Genomic DNA, 13,929 nt, shown 5'->3' with positions numbered 1-13,929 from the left:
AAAGGATAAAATCTGAGTACTTGCTAAATGGTGAAAAGCTAGAAATCAAACAGAGGTACAGGGAAGTTTGGGGGCTTTTGTGTAAAACACTGTCCACAAGTCGAGAAACCAATCAAAAAGGCTGCACCAACATTGTAACATACAGCACACAGCCATCCAAATGCCAAGAACTCCGCTTGAGCGGCACGGTGGCACAGTGGTTAGCACTGCTGCCTCACAGCACCAGAGACCCGGGTTCAATTCCCGACTCAGGCGACTGACTGTGTGGAGTTTGCACGTTCTCCCCGTGTCTGCGTGGGTTTCCTCCGGGTGCTCCGGTTTCCTCCCACAGTCACAAAGATGTGCGGGTCAGGTGAATTGGCCATGCTAAATTGCCCGTAGTGTTAGGTAAGGGGTAAATGTAAGGGTATGGGTGGGTTGTGCTTCGGCGGGTCAGTGTGGACTTGTTGGGCCGAAGGGCCTGTTTCCACACTGTAAGTCTAATCTAAATGACTCTACAGAGGCCAGTATTCGATCACTAAGTCACCCTTTATTTACATGTTGAGAATGTGGTGCTGGAAAAGCACAGCAGGTCAGGCAGCATCCGAGGAGCAGGAGAATCGATGTTTTGGGCATAAGCCCTTCATTTCTCCTGCTTCTTGGATGCTGCCTGACCTGCTGTGCTTTTCCAGCAACACACTCTCAACTCTGATCTCCAGCATCTGCAGTCCTCACCTCCTTTATTTATACATGCATAGTACATGACACTGACCCAGCTAACTCAGAGCCAGCTCCTATAGTGAACGGTACCCATGACACTCCTGTTTCTACCTGTCAGCCAGGGCTCCCTGACTGGACCAGATTAACAGCTCCAATCAGGGAACTCATACTCATTACAATCACTACACTTCTGACCGCTCCAAGCCAATGCAGCCTTAGCACTGGTCACATCTACTGTTTAATTAGCTGGTATTGGCAAAGTGCCACCTCAGGGTCACCACGTCCAACGAAATGGGTTCAGCCCCAGCAATGGATGTTCCGGTTCCACAGAAAGATTCAACCGTATGGCAATATTAGGACACATTTTGTTCTAAACATCACGACGGCAAGTTAACTAAGTTTGCTAAGTTTAAAACTTCATGGAAGATATCTCTAGAATCAGACTACAACAATGTCCAGCTGGATTACTTTCTTGTTGGGATGGAAGATTCCAGGCTGAGGCAGGAATCACTTTTCATTCCTCGCAACCCTCAAAGATGGTGAACCCTCTCATTCACACACAGTCTGTAGTGATATGAAGGGAATTCCAATGTATTTAACTGGTGCCAATACAGAATGGTGACCTCAAAGGAATGGTGCCAGTGTCCAAGATAGAGTCATGGAATCTCTACAGTGTGGAAGCAGGCCATGTGGCCCATCGGTCCTCACTGACCTTTCAAAGAGCATCCCATCCTGATCTACCCCTTCCCTGTCCCGGTAACCCTGAATTTCCCATGGCTAATGCAGCAGAGTTGCACATCCCAGGACATTATGGGGTAATTTAACATGGCCAACCCACCCAACCTCTACACCTTTGGACTGTGGGAGGAAACCAGAGCACCCGGAGGAAACCCACGCAAACACGGGGAGAATGTGCAAACCCCACACAGTCAGTTGCCCAAAGCTGGAATCAAATTCAGGATCCTGGCACTGTGAGGCAGCAGTGCTGACCACTGAGCCACCATGCCGCCCCAAATGGTGCCTGACTTGGGGATTTGCCGGGATAGGTTCGCCAATCAGCTTGACAGCATTATAATCTGATTCCAGAGCTGTGGTCCTTTTGAGTGCAGTTTCCTGCTGGGAGTTAAGAATCAGGAGATTTATCCTCTCATCGTATTGTGAAGCAGGTTATCATAATATGATGCAGTGTAATAATACACTGTACTTCACTATCATAATGTAAAGGGGCAAAGGTGAGGAATGCTGGATAGATCAGGTCTCTATTGTCATTGCTGCTATTCCACCACAGCGTCTCACCAGACATTATAATTTATTCCTTTTAATACAGGTTATGATGTACTTCTGATAACGCTCCTGTCACTCTTACTTCATATTAGGTTTAAAATGTTTTAATATATTATACTACATTTGTTACTTCATCACTCAATAATGCATTATGTTACTATTTGCCATATGATATCACACTCTATTACATAATCTGTTTGATAAATCAACATCTGGGCTTCATTCTCTAAATACTGCCTTTCCTGGTCAATAGAATTAACAGCACAGGGAGAGACGGCTTCGTTTCACTGCTCCATGTTTCTGTTCCATGTGAGTCTTCTCCCACTCTGCTTCATTTAACCCGATCGCCATGTCTAAGTCAGGCGAAGAGTCGTCCCACACTTTGCAAAGGGAAAATATTAAAAGTATAAATAAAGTGTTACATTCAGGGCACAATAAGTTAACGTTTAAACTGAGGCAGGATCAAAGCTAGGCCTGTAAAACAGATCCCCACTGGCCAGACTCCAACCCGATCTGCATTGCAGTGCTTAAAGATAGTTCAATCTATAAATCCATGGTGTGACTCACATGAGTGCACTGTTACAGTTTCTTTTTCTGGAGACTCTGTAACCACATTGCCTGTAAGAAACGCATTTGTGACGAGAAAGCATACAACCAATGAATCAAATACAAAATTGTAGCTCATTTCAAAATATAATGCTCCTAAACATTATTTTAAATAATCCTATCGCTTCCTCTGTAAGTAAAACCCAAGCTTAGCAACAACCAGATCACTTCATCATCACTTCTCTGCTCTCACTTTCTTCCCAACCTTGGGGGTATCATACAGTCCTCATCTCTATCACTCTCCTTCTCAATTTAACCAAAACGCTTAGCCCTTGCTTCAAACTATGTCTTTGTCTTGTGATCCTACATCGCTGTATTCTTTCTTGATGTGGAGACTCAACCTAACCTGGACTCTCATCCGGCCAGTCAGTGGAACTCTCAATCAACAGCTGATCTGCACATGCTCTGTGAAACATAATAGTTTGAGGTTCAGTCTTGCCACAACTTTATTGTATAGACAGTAAAAGGCCACTAGTGTATAAGCTGCTACTGGGTGTGATTCAATTGATGCATGACCTATTTTAGTTCCTATTGCACTTCCTTCGCCCTTATTTTTATGGTTTTTACACTGAGGACAACATTGTACAAGCTAAATGTGTTATTTCATTATTTTAACCCGCCGCAAGTGAGGTATACAATAATTTGTCATTTAGGCTGTGTGTGTTTACAGATCAGTTCTTCAATTTATTTCCTACAAAAGTTGCATTGAGGTAACTTTTGACTGAGAATTCAGTTTGTTTACTCTACGCATTTTGGTTTTTGGTGGTCTTTTTATGCATGAGGTTCATGGAGAGGGGGGAGTGAGGGAGAGTGAGGAAGTTAGAATGTCACAGAGGACTCAGTTCGATGCTCTTCTTCTCTTTCTGGGCACACTGGGGACTTTAAGGTTAAAACTCCCACTACCAAAGGACCTACTGCAACAATAACTGAAAGCCTGTACTTTTTCAATCCACACATGTGGATTCCCCCATTCCATGCAAATAAGCCTAGACAAGACCTTTGTCCTTTCCAGGCAGGACTAATAGCGCTGGCCCCAACCCAGTTAACTGCCTCCCTCACCCATTGCCTTACCTCCCCTCCATATTAACATTGATATGTGAGTTCCCCATGTGTAGCAGGCAAAATCTTTCTGCCTTAATTTCTTTCCATCAACACATAATCATGGAAGATACAATAATCGGTTTCTATAGTCCATTCACACATTATTACAGGACATCGACACTCATCGGGTTTTGTAAAGACATAATTACCTACTTTTAAATTATGTGATGACAATCACCCACATGATGGATAAGTCTTTGTTAAATTCCTATAAAATATACTGTCTCTGGGTGTAAGGCAGAGAGTCATGAAGAAGAGTCACCTCAAGTAGGTACTCGGCTACTTTGGAGACGCTTTGAATCTCTCGCCGGCTGTCCGACAACAAAGCTACTGCTGTTGTACAAAAAAACTTGTGTCGTCCGGATTTGTGGAACAAATCAGACATCAACATTTGGTGCCGTGACTTGGATCTCAACGTAGGGAATGTCTCGTGGGGCTGACTAAGTGGCACGAAAATCTGACATGGTTAGAACCGAGCGGTAATGGTGCCCCGGGGTCCCCAGACTGCTCCTTGTGTTCAGCCAGATGATCTGTCCGACATCCCGTGGAACAGGTACCTTGACGAGGCCGCCCAAGCGACCCAGACTCCGTGTGGAAGCTCAGAAAGTTGCCAGTTGCTCTAAATTGCTGTGGGGTGACATTGGCTACTCTATATTGTGCGAATTCTGGTTGGGGAGCTGCCTCTTTTGAATATGGCTGGTGGAAATTGGTTTTTTAGAAAAGAGAGCAGGCTTGGTAAGTTTCTCATCCTGCGGCACGAATTCAGCCGGTGGAAATTTGTTCATAGTAAAGCAGAATAATAAAATGGGACAATCTCTTGATGTGGCTGGGAAGAGGGCTCCCCTTCAAGGCTTGTGCGAACACTTACCCGATCAGGAAAAAGACATCCGAAAATGAAGTGCAGCACCAAACAAATGACTAGGGCACAAGATTCGGGGATATTTGGATATGGGCGCCTGTGAACTTGATCTGGAAGAGAAACTGTGGGAAAAGGTGGAAAGGAGAGGGAAGGAGAGGGCTGATAGCAAATGGCAAGACGCTTAATGAGCCAGCTGGAGAAATATTGCCTGCGACAGAGAGACAGAAGTATTAACAGCAGTTGTCACTCTTAGGGGCTGGGAATTGCTAAAGGCAGAATGAGAAGGGGTGGATGGTGGGTGAAATAGAGAACAGGACAAAAAGCGCAAAGAGGCTCAAGATGGAGAAGATAAATTAGTGGGGGTTAAAGCAGCAGCATTGCAAGGAGAACGACAGCACTTCTCGGGATGCCGAGCTCAGGCTTGGCATACCGAGCCGGTTTGAGGGGGGAGGGAATGACATGGAGATAGAGGAGGAATAGGGATGCTATCCCAGTGCGCCGAGACCACCAGTTGAACCATCCCTGACTCCCTCCCCATCGCCGTACCTGAGCCTTGAGAGAACTTGCATAGCTGACTGGGTTAAAACTTGCGCTAGGAAATCTGTGGCACCCTGTGATCTCTGCACTGGAGGTCAGCATTACCCCATCACCTCCAGAACTATGTCCCCCATCAGGCAGTTGCTGAACCCCAAAGCAGATGAGGATGATGAGCCGCCCACTATCAGAGTTTACATCCCGTGGTAACCCCAAGAAATGATTATGATTATGAACCAGGCGCCAGACCACAAAGACAAGCCTGCCCAATTTGCTCAGTACGTCCGGCGCACTATTCAAATGTGTAATATAACACCCTGGGATCGGTTTGCCCTTTGCTACATGACTTTGTCACCAAAAGAAGTGAATAAATGGCAGGAACAGATAGGTGAGAGTGATGGAGCTGGCTCGTCCTCCCCTATGACAGATTCAAAGACAACGCTCAAGTGAACCAAATTGTCCAGTCGTTAGAGCGTGCCCTGCAACAGCCTGTTAACATTAACAAGGTCCCAGACTGCAGACCCAAGGTGGGAGAGTCTGGAGGAGACTTCTGGAAGAGCTTTGTTGCCTGTTATGGTACCTTTGCTGGGGATCAAGTTTTTAAACTCTGGGAAGGACTCACCATTGTTTAACTCGATGATTCTACAATGTGTCCCCTCAAGTCTTGCTGACATGAGACACACAAACAGCATGGACTGGGCTGACACCACCAGGTCCCAGATGAGAAGAGCCCTCAGGTATTGCTGGGACTGTCAGAATGACCCCAAACCACGCTCTAAATCCCACCCAAAAACAGAGTTCATTCAACTGCACACCCCCCACCCCTGTCCCAAGCACTGCGCACCCTCGGTCGGCACTAATGAATTCTCGTGAAATTGGGATAACCCCGGGCACAGACTTTTCCCCAGATGCTGGTCCAACGAAACCCACCAAACCACCTCTCCCCACAGGGACCGTGGAGGAGGACACTGGGAGTGCCTGCTAATGCACCTTGGGTAAGAGGGAGACGGGGCCCATTCCCAGTGAGGCAGCCAGGCCTGTGGTTCAACTGTGGAAGGCCCAGTCACTGGAAGGCTGAATACCCCTTCACCCAGAACCTGACTTTCCAGGCCCGGACCTGCCACCCTGGGCTTCTTTCACCTCTGCCAATCCATTCGCCTGATTTCCAAACAGTGACCTCTCAGTTGTCAGCACTTCCCCTCAGCAGGAAGCTCACATCATCTTGCAGATAGCTGGAACGCCAATCTCATTTATGATAGATAGAGGGGCAACCAACTCCACCCTCGATCCGGAAATTGTGAGGAGGAAGGGGTTCCAGCTATCGGGCGAGACGGTGGCACTGGCCGGGTTTGAAGGGACCAGCAGCGTCTCCCCTAAAACTGTTCCGCTGGAAGCTGAGTTCTATGGGCGAGTCTGTTCTATTTCTTTCACAGTGACAGCCAGGATCGGATGGAATCCAGCAGGCAGGGATCTGCTTTGTCCCTTAGGAGTCGGGATCACCTGTACTGATGAAGGGTTTCAATGCGACTGCAAGGCCGTGCTCAATTCCCCCAATGGTGGGGGCTCAGCATTGAACAATCTGCCTTCACACCACCGCTCCCAACCCCGGACCCCCATGGTTTGCTATGACTCTATGGGATACAGACCACAGCCGGTACTACACATGATTTGAGGGTACGGAATTCTCCGTTTCGATTACCGGTGAGGTTGAAGGTAAGGAAGGTTCTGCTTACCTTGTTCAAATCCCACACTCCCTGTGGCGGCAAACGGGGTTGGTAGTCCCACACATGGTTTAAATCCAAAGATGTGGGCCGCCTTGCCTACACCCTGACACAACTCACTTCCGACACCAGGGGACCGTGGCAACACTTCACAGAGGGCCACTTGGGAGACTGGGAATTCCCACAGCAGAAGGTCAGCATCCTGACCCACCACACATCCTCTGTCAACCCCAACCAGGGAGGTTGAACCCCAGCGGTGGGCTGCCTCCACCCATAAAATCAGCTGCACCTCTTACCCTTCCATGCAAATGCTAAAGGCAAACCTGAGCCTGCCTTCAATCCCACAGTCTCCCATCAAACCTGAGGCAGAACGGGGAATCCAGACTCTCATTGACTCTTTCCTGGCACAAGGTATCTTGGTGCCGTGCAAGTCACCTGGCAACACCCCAACCTTTCCAGTGCCCACACCAGGCTGACAGGACTGGAGGCCGGTGCAGGGTCTGAGGGAGATCGATGAGATTGTGGCAACTCGTCCCAAACCTGGCTACCATATGAAGCTGCATACCTGCTGATGCCTGTATCTTTACTATTAGTGATCTATAGCATGCCTTCTTTTCCATCCCGCTACACCCGGACTCTCAGTATTTATTCGCCTTTGCCTACCGGGGTCAGCAATATACTTGGATTCGCCTGCCCCAGGGATTTGTCTAGTCATCAACCCTATTCTCACAAACCCTCCATAATTACTTATGGACCCTGAAAGTCCCACAAGGATCTACCGTTGTCCAATGTGTAGATGACCTGCTCGTCACAAGTAATGGCCTGTCTAACTGCGAGACTAATACCACAGTATTACTGAACCTTTTACACTCCCCTGGTCCCGCCCCGTAAGGTCAAGCGCTGTCAAAAGGAGGTGACATTTTTGGGGCTTCTCCTCTCCAGCGGAGGACAACAATTAATGGAAGAACCCAATCGTCCCATTGCAGAAACCCTGAAACACCCCCTAAACAAATGCGAGCCCTCCTCTGACTTTTAAACTTTTGTAGGCAATGGATTCTGAATGTCGCCATGCACACTCACCTACTGACTCCGCCGGCATCAACCAATACCATGGTACAGAGAACACCCAACAGAGAATTCACCACAAAGGTATACAGGAAAGCCACACACACAGACCAACTATGAAAGCAACCACCCCAACACACACAAAAGAAGTTGCATCAAGACATTATTCAAAAGGGTCACAACACACTGCAGTACACCAGAACTGCAAAAAGAGGAAGAAGAACACCTATACAATGTATTCGCCAAAAACGGATACCCGCACAATTTCATCAACAGATGCCTAAGGGAAAGACAACGGAACGAGGACATGCCACCACCCAAAGGACTAGCCACACTACCATACATCAAGAGCATTTCCGAACTGACAGCAAGACTGCTGCGACCACTAGGACTCATAACAGCACACAAACCAACAGCCACTCTCAGACAACAACTCACCAGGACAAAGGACCCGATACCCAGCATGAGCAAAACCAATGTAGTGTACAAAATCCCATGCAAGGACTGCACAAACACTACATAGGACAAACAGGAAGACAGCTAACGATCCGCATCCATGAACACCAACTAGCCGCGAAACGACACGACCAGCTATCCTTAGTAGCCACACACGCAGATGACAAGCAACATGAATTCGACTGGGACAACACTACTATTATAGGGCAAGCCAAACAGAGAACAGCCAGGGAATTCCTAGAGGCATGGCACTCATCCACAGATTCAATCAATAAGCACATCGACCTGGACCCAATATACCGACCACTGCAACGGACAGCTGGAACTGACAACCGGAAGCGGCAGATTCAAACCACTACAAATGCCGGAGGAAACATCACAGAAGCGCTTCACAGGAGGCTCCCAAGCACTGAGGATGTCACCTAGACAGGGGACGAAACATCTACAACACAAATTCCCAGCTCGGCGAACAAAACCACAACAACGAGCACCTGAGCTACAAATCTTCTCACAAACTTTGAACCATTAAGGATAGATGTACCACAGCTGGACCCAGTAGCAGCCAGCCTCCTGCCCTGCTCACAGGTATTTCCTGTTATGCAGCTGCCTCAAACATCACCCTACACCAGCCAGTGGGGGTTCTAACCACACACTCCGTTGTCGACCTTCTCACCTCCCAGCAGACTCACCATTTAACACAGGCACAGGCTAGAACAAACACGAAGCAGGCCTGGTCAACAACCCGCTACTGACCGTCTCCCATTGCACCACCCTGAATCCAGTCGCCTTCCTGATGGAACACCTCTCATCTCCCGAACATGACTGCCCTCTGGAATCACCTTTTCACCTCTGCTCGTGGTGATTTAGCTGACTTACTCCTTAAACACGTAGACTTCACCTTCCACGTGGATGGCAGCTCCTACATTTCACCTGACTGTCAGTATTGCTCTGGATACACAGTTGCTACTGATGATGAGGTGATTGAATGCGCAGGCTTCGAAACCCCACTATCAGCATAAATAGATTAGATTACTTACAGTGTGGAAACAGGCCCTTCAGCCCAACAAGTCCACACCAACCCGCTGAAGTGCAACCCACCCATACCCCTACATTTAATCCTTCACCTAACACTACGAGCAATTTAGCATGGCTAATTCACCTGACCTGCACACTTTTCGACTGTGGGAGGAAACCGGAGCACCCGGAGGAAACCCATGCAGACACGGGGAGAACGTGCAAACTCCACACAGTCAGTCGCCTGAGGCGGGAATTGAACCCGGGTCTCTGGCGCTGTGAGGCAACAGCGCTAACCACCGTGCTGCCCCTGAGGCTGAGTTGTTTGCCCTCACGTGGGCCTGTATCCTGGCTGAGGGCAGTTCGGCCAATATTTTCACTGACTTTCACTATGTTTTTGGTGTTACACGTGACTACGGCGCCCTATGGGAACATAGGTGATTTTTAACCCCTACAGGACAACCCATTAGTAACGCTGTTCTTGTACACAATCTCTTACAGGCCTTACAGTTACCTTCCAGCCTAGCAGTGGTCAAATGCTCAGCCCACACCGGTGCAACTGATATGGGTTTCTAAGGGCAATGTGCAGGTAGATGCTGCCACCAAACTGGCAGCATTACACCCCCCTGTCCTTGTTGCCTCAGGCTCACAGCAACATCTGGTCACAAGAAGTATCAGGACAGGTATGCCAGACCTGGGTGAGAGATGTAGCTTACAGGGGGATGTCCCTGCAGAGGAATACAGACTGTGGTCACAGATGAGGTGCACCGTGGATGCCCATAGCAGACCATGGATGACCCCTGTGGGACAGGTCTGTATTCCCTCTTTGTTTTACCTATCTTGTTAGACAATGAACATGACTGTACACTCATAGGCAAGGAGGGAATGCTCAACACTTTGTTACAGACCTGGTGGCACCCCGACTTCCAGCAGGTAGCTGAGAAACGAGCACGAGCATGTCTAATCTGTAAAAGAACAAATGATGGAAAAGGGATGCGTTGCAGTTCGGGAACCACCTGTTTGCCTAGTGGGCCTTTTAATCTTTTACAACTATATTTTATAGAATTACCCAAAGTACAAAGTTATAAGTATTGGTTGGTAATAATAGATGTCTTCAGCAGATGATTTGAGGCAATCCCAACGACGGACAACATCACTGCAACGGGAGTGAAAATACTGCTGAGGGGAATAATTCCCTGTTATGGGCTCCTGGAGATTATTAGCTCAGATAATGGGCCGCACTTCGTGGTCAAAATTAATCAGGGGATCTACTGAGAACTAGCAATAAAACAACAATTCCACTGTACCCACCACCCAAAGGCAGCTGGAGCGGTAGAACGAGCAAACTGTACCCTTAAAAAAAAGCTAGCAAAGTTCAAACAACAAACAGGCCGAAATTGGTTGGAGGTCCTTCCCCTATCCCTATTCCACATGAGGGTTACCCCTTCTGGCAAGACCGGTCTGTCCCCTGCTGAGATAATTTACGGGAAACCCATGAGGGCCCCATGGGGACCTGGGATAGTCAAACACTTCCTCCCTGAGAAATTGGATCTGACCACCCTGGGGGAGGAGATGGGGATGTACCTCCAGGGAAAAACCAAAACTCCAAAGCTTGCATTCACAGGTACGCCAGGCTTACCAAGAGAGCGACGATCTGTCTGAAGGGGACTACCCCGCTGCTGAGCCAAGGGGACTTTGTCCTGATAAAGGACTGGGAACATAAAAAAGCTGGGACTGAGATGGAAAGGACCATTCCAGGTATTACTGACCACTCCCACGGCTGTGAAAGCACAAGGCCATCTCTGGTGGATACACAGAACCAACTGCAAAAGAGTCAATGTGGAAGCAGACAACCACTATGGACAATGTTTCCCATAATTGGGATTTTGGTGACTTTGGGAAATGGGACCTTGAGAAAGGGTAGATCCCAAATTGACACCCCTCAGCATAATACCTTTTTGCACCTAGCCTATCAGACAGCTTGTGTATCAGGGAGAGATACCCACTGGTGGCTATGTGCCCACATGCCACTGCACTCAGTGGGAGGAATCCCTTTGTGGCCGAAGGGCTACTGTGTAGAGACCCTTCCGGTGATCTTGTTAACACCGAGGATGCACGGGAGTGGCGGTCAGCAGGGTATAATCTGGTCACCCCAATAATAACCAATCACATAAGCTCCCCTCCTGTGTAGTTCTCAACAATACCATGGAGTACACCATTTGTTCCAGGTGGGAGGGGAACCAAAGGGACTTACGTGGAAATGGGTGAGTGCTCCTCTACCATCCCCTGGGTTGAACCTATTCAGACCTTAACAGAGCATGGGTACTTCATATTCGATTGGTCCACCATCCATATCAGAACCTCAGGCTACCTCAGGAATAATCCTGCTCCCAGTCTGTTGTGGGGTGGGTCGGGGGGGGAGGGTGTGGGGAGAGGAAGCTGTCTCCACCCTGACTGCTTACAACAGCACATACTTCATTTGCAGGTTGAACGCCAACCCCCGGCTTCCCTCAGATTGGGAGGGCTCATGCCATAGGGGGAATGTTGTAACCCACATTCGAGTTTTGGGCAACCTGCCATCATCCCTGAGATCCAGGAGGTCTCTCGCCGGGTTCCTCCACCTGGATGGGAATGTTGTCTTCCCCCCACAGGAATCTATTTTCACTCCTGAGAACTGAGCCAGCTCAGGACCGTATGGGAGAGGGTTGCAAATGATACGGCTAATGCTCTAACTGAGATTAATGCAGAACTAGTTGCAGTTAGAACAGTGGCCTTCCAGAACCATTTGGCACTGGTCTTCTTGCTAGCCATAGAGGGTAGTACCTGTGCCATTGTGGGGGCAGAATGTTGCACCTACATCCCTGATGAGTCCACCAACATCACCGACCTTTCTAAACACATCATACAGGAAATCCAGACTCTCCAAACTATCGACAAGGGGTTTGAGTGATGGTATGGGAGGATGGTCACGAGGAACATCCTTGAAGGATTGGGAGGCCTGCTAGCGCATATCGGAATCACCATACTCATTGTGATCTCCTGATACTCTGGTGCTTATGGCCACTGTTGTCCGAATGCTTCCACTACAGGCTCGGGGGTTGGGGGGGTTGGGGGGTGGAGTGGGAGGGAGCGGGGAGGAGGCTGGGGGTGGGTTAGTTGAGCAAGTGATCAAAAGGAGTGAATGAGGAAGTTAAAATGTCACAGAGGGGTCAGTTCGATGCTTTACTTCTCTTTCAGGGCACATTAGAGACTTTAGGGTTAAAAATCCCACTACCAAAGGACCTACTGCAACAATAACTGAAAGCCTGTACTCTTTCAATCCACACATGAGGATTCCCCCATTCCATGCAAATAAGCCTAGACAAGACCTTTGTCCTTTCCAGTCAGGACTAACAGTGCTGGCCCCAACCCAGTTAACTGCCCCCCTCACCCATTGCCTTACTTCCCCTCCATATTAACATTGATATGTGAGTTCCCCATGTGTAGCAGGCAAAATCTTTCTGCCTTAATTTCTTTCCATCAACACATAATCATGGAAGATACAATTAGCGGTTTCTATAGTCCATTCACACATTATTACAGGATATCGACACTCATCGGGTTTTGTAAAATCATAATTACCTACTTTTAAATTATGTGATGACAATCACCCACATGACGGATAAGTCTTTGTTCAATTCCTATAAAATATACGGTCTCTGGGTGTAAGGTAGACATTCCTGCAGATGAGTCACTACAAGTAGGCACTTGGCTACTTTGGAGATGCTTTAAATCTCTTGTTGGCTGTCTGATAATAAAGCTATCGGTGTTGTACAGAAAACTTGTGTCATTTGGATTTGTGGAACAAAACAGGCATTAACAAGGGAGGGAGGGAGGAGTGGACCTGGATGATTCCCATGTTAGACGCCCCAGGAGGAATCATCTCTCTGACCAGATTAGCTCTGGCTGCAGTTTTCCCTCACTGAAGGTAACTGTAAAGGAACGAGAAGATAAAAGACAGGGAAACAGGTCAATCATTGTACAATGTTGATTCTGTTTTCACAGCTATGGCCACAGAGATCTTGATGTGGGTTTTGCCTCCAACAGAACACACTACTTGATGTGGCAATGCTTAATGGTATTCCTTGTAGCATAAGAAATGTGCTAGTGAAAAATCCAAATACATTTTTACAGCTGGCTATTACATACAAACAGTACATTCACATGAATATCAATGTCTGGATGAATGTGAAGCTATTTTCTTACACAGAGTAGCATGCTTCAAACAATCCAAGTTAAGATGGAGTATCATGTCTTTATGCCGTCAGGTCACATGCTTCAATACAGTGATGATATCATGAGCATTTCTCTTGTAGATATACCAACACACTGTGAGACATTGTCAATATATCAACATATTCACTGCCACATATCGACAATATACCAACACACTGTGACCGGTGTCAATATATCAACATACTCACTGTCACAAATTGACAATATACCAACATACTGTGAGACATTGTCAATATATAAGCATACTCACTGTCATATATCGACGATATACCAACATACTGTGACCATTGTCAATATATCAACATACTCACTGTC

Source organism: Hemiscyllium ocellatum, chromosome 37 (assembly GCF_020745735.1).
Source record: "Hemiscyllium ocellatum isolate sHemOce1 chromosome 37, sHemOce1.pat.X.cur, whole genome shotgun sequence".
Lineage (NCBI taxonomy): Eukaryota > Metazoa > Chordata > Chondrichthyes > Orectolobiformes > Hemiscylliidae > Hemiscyllium > Hemiscyllium ocellatum.
Note: the sequence above shows the minus strand (reverse complement) of the source record.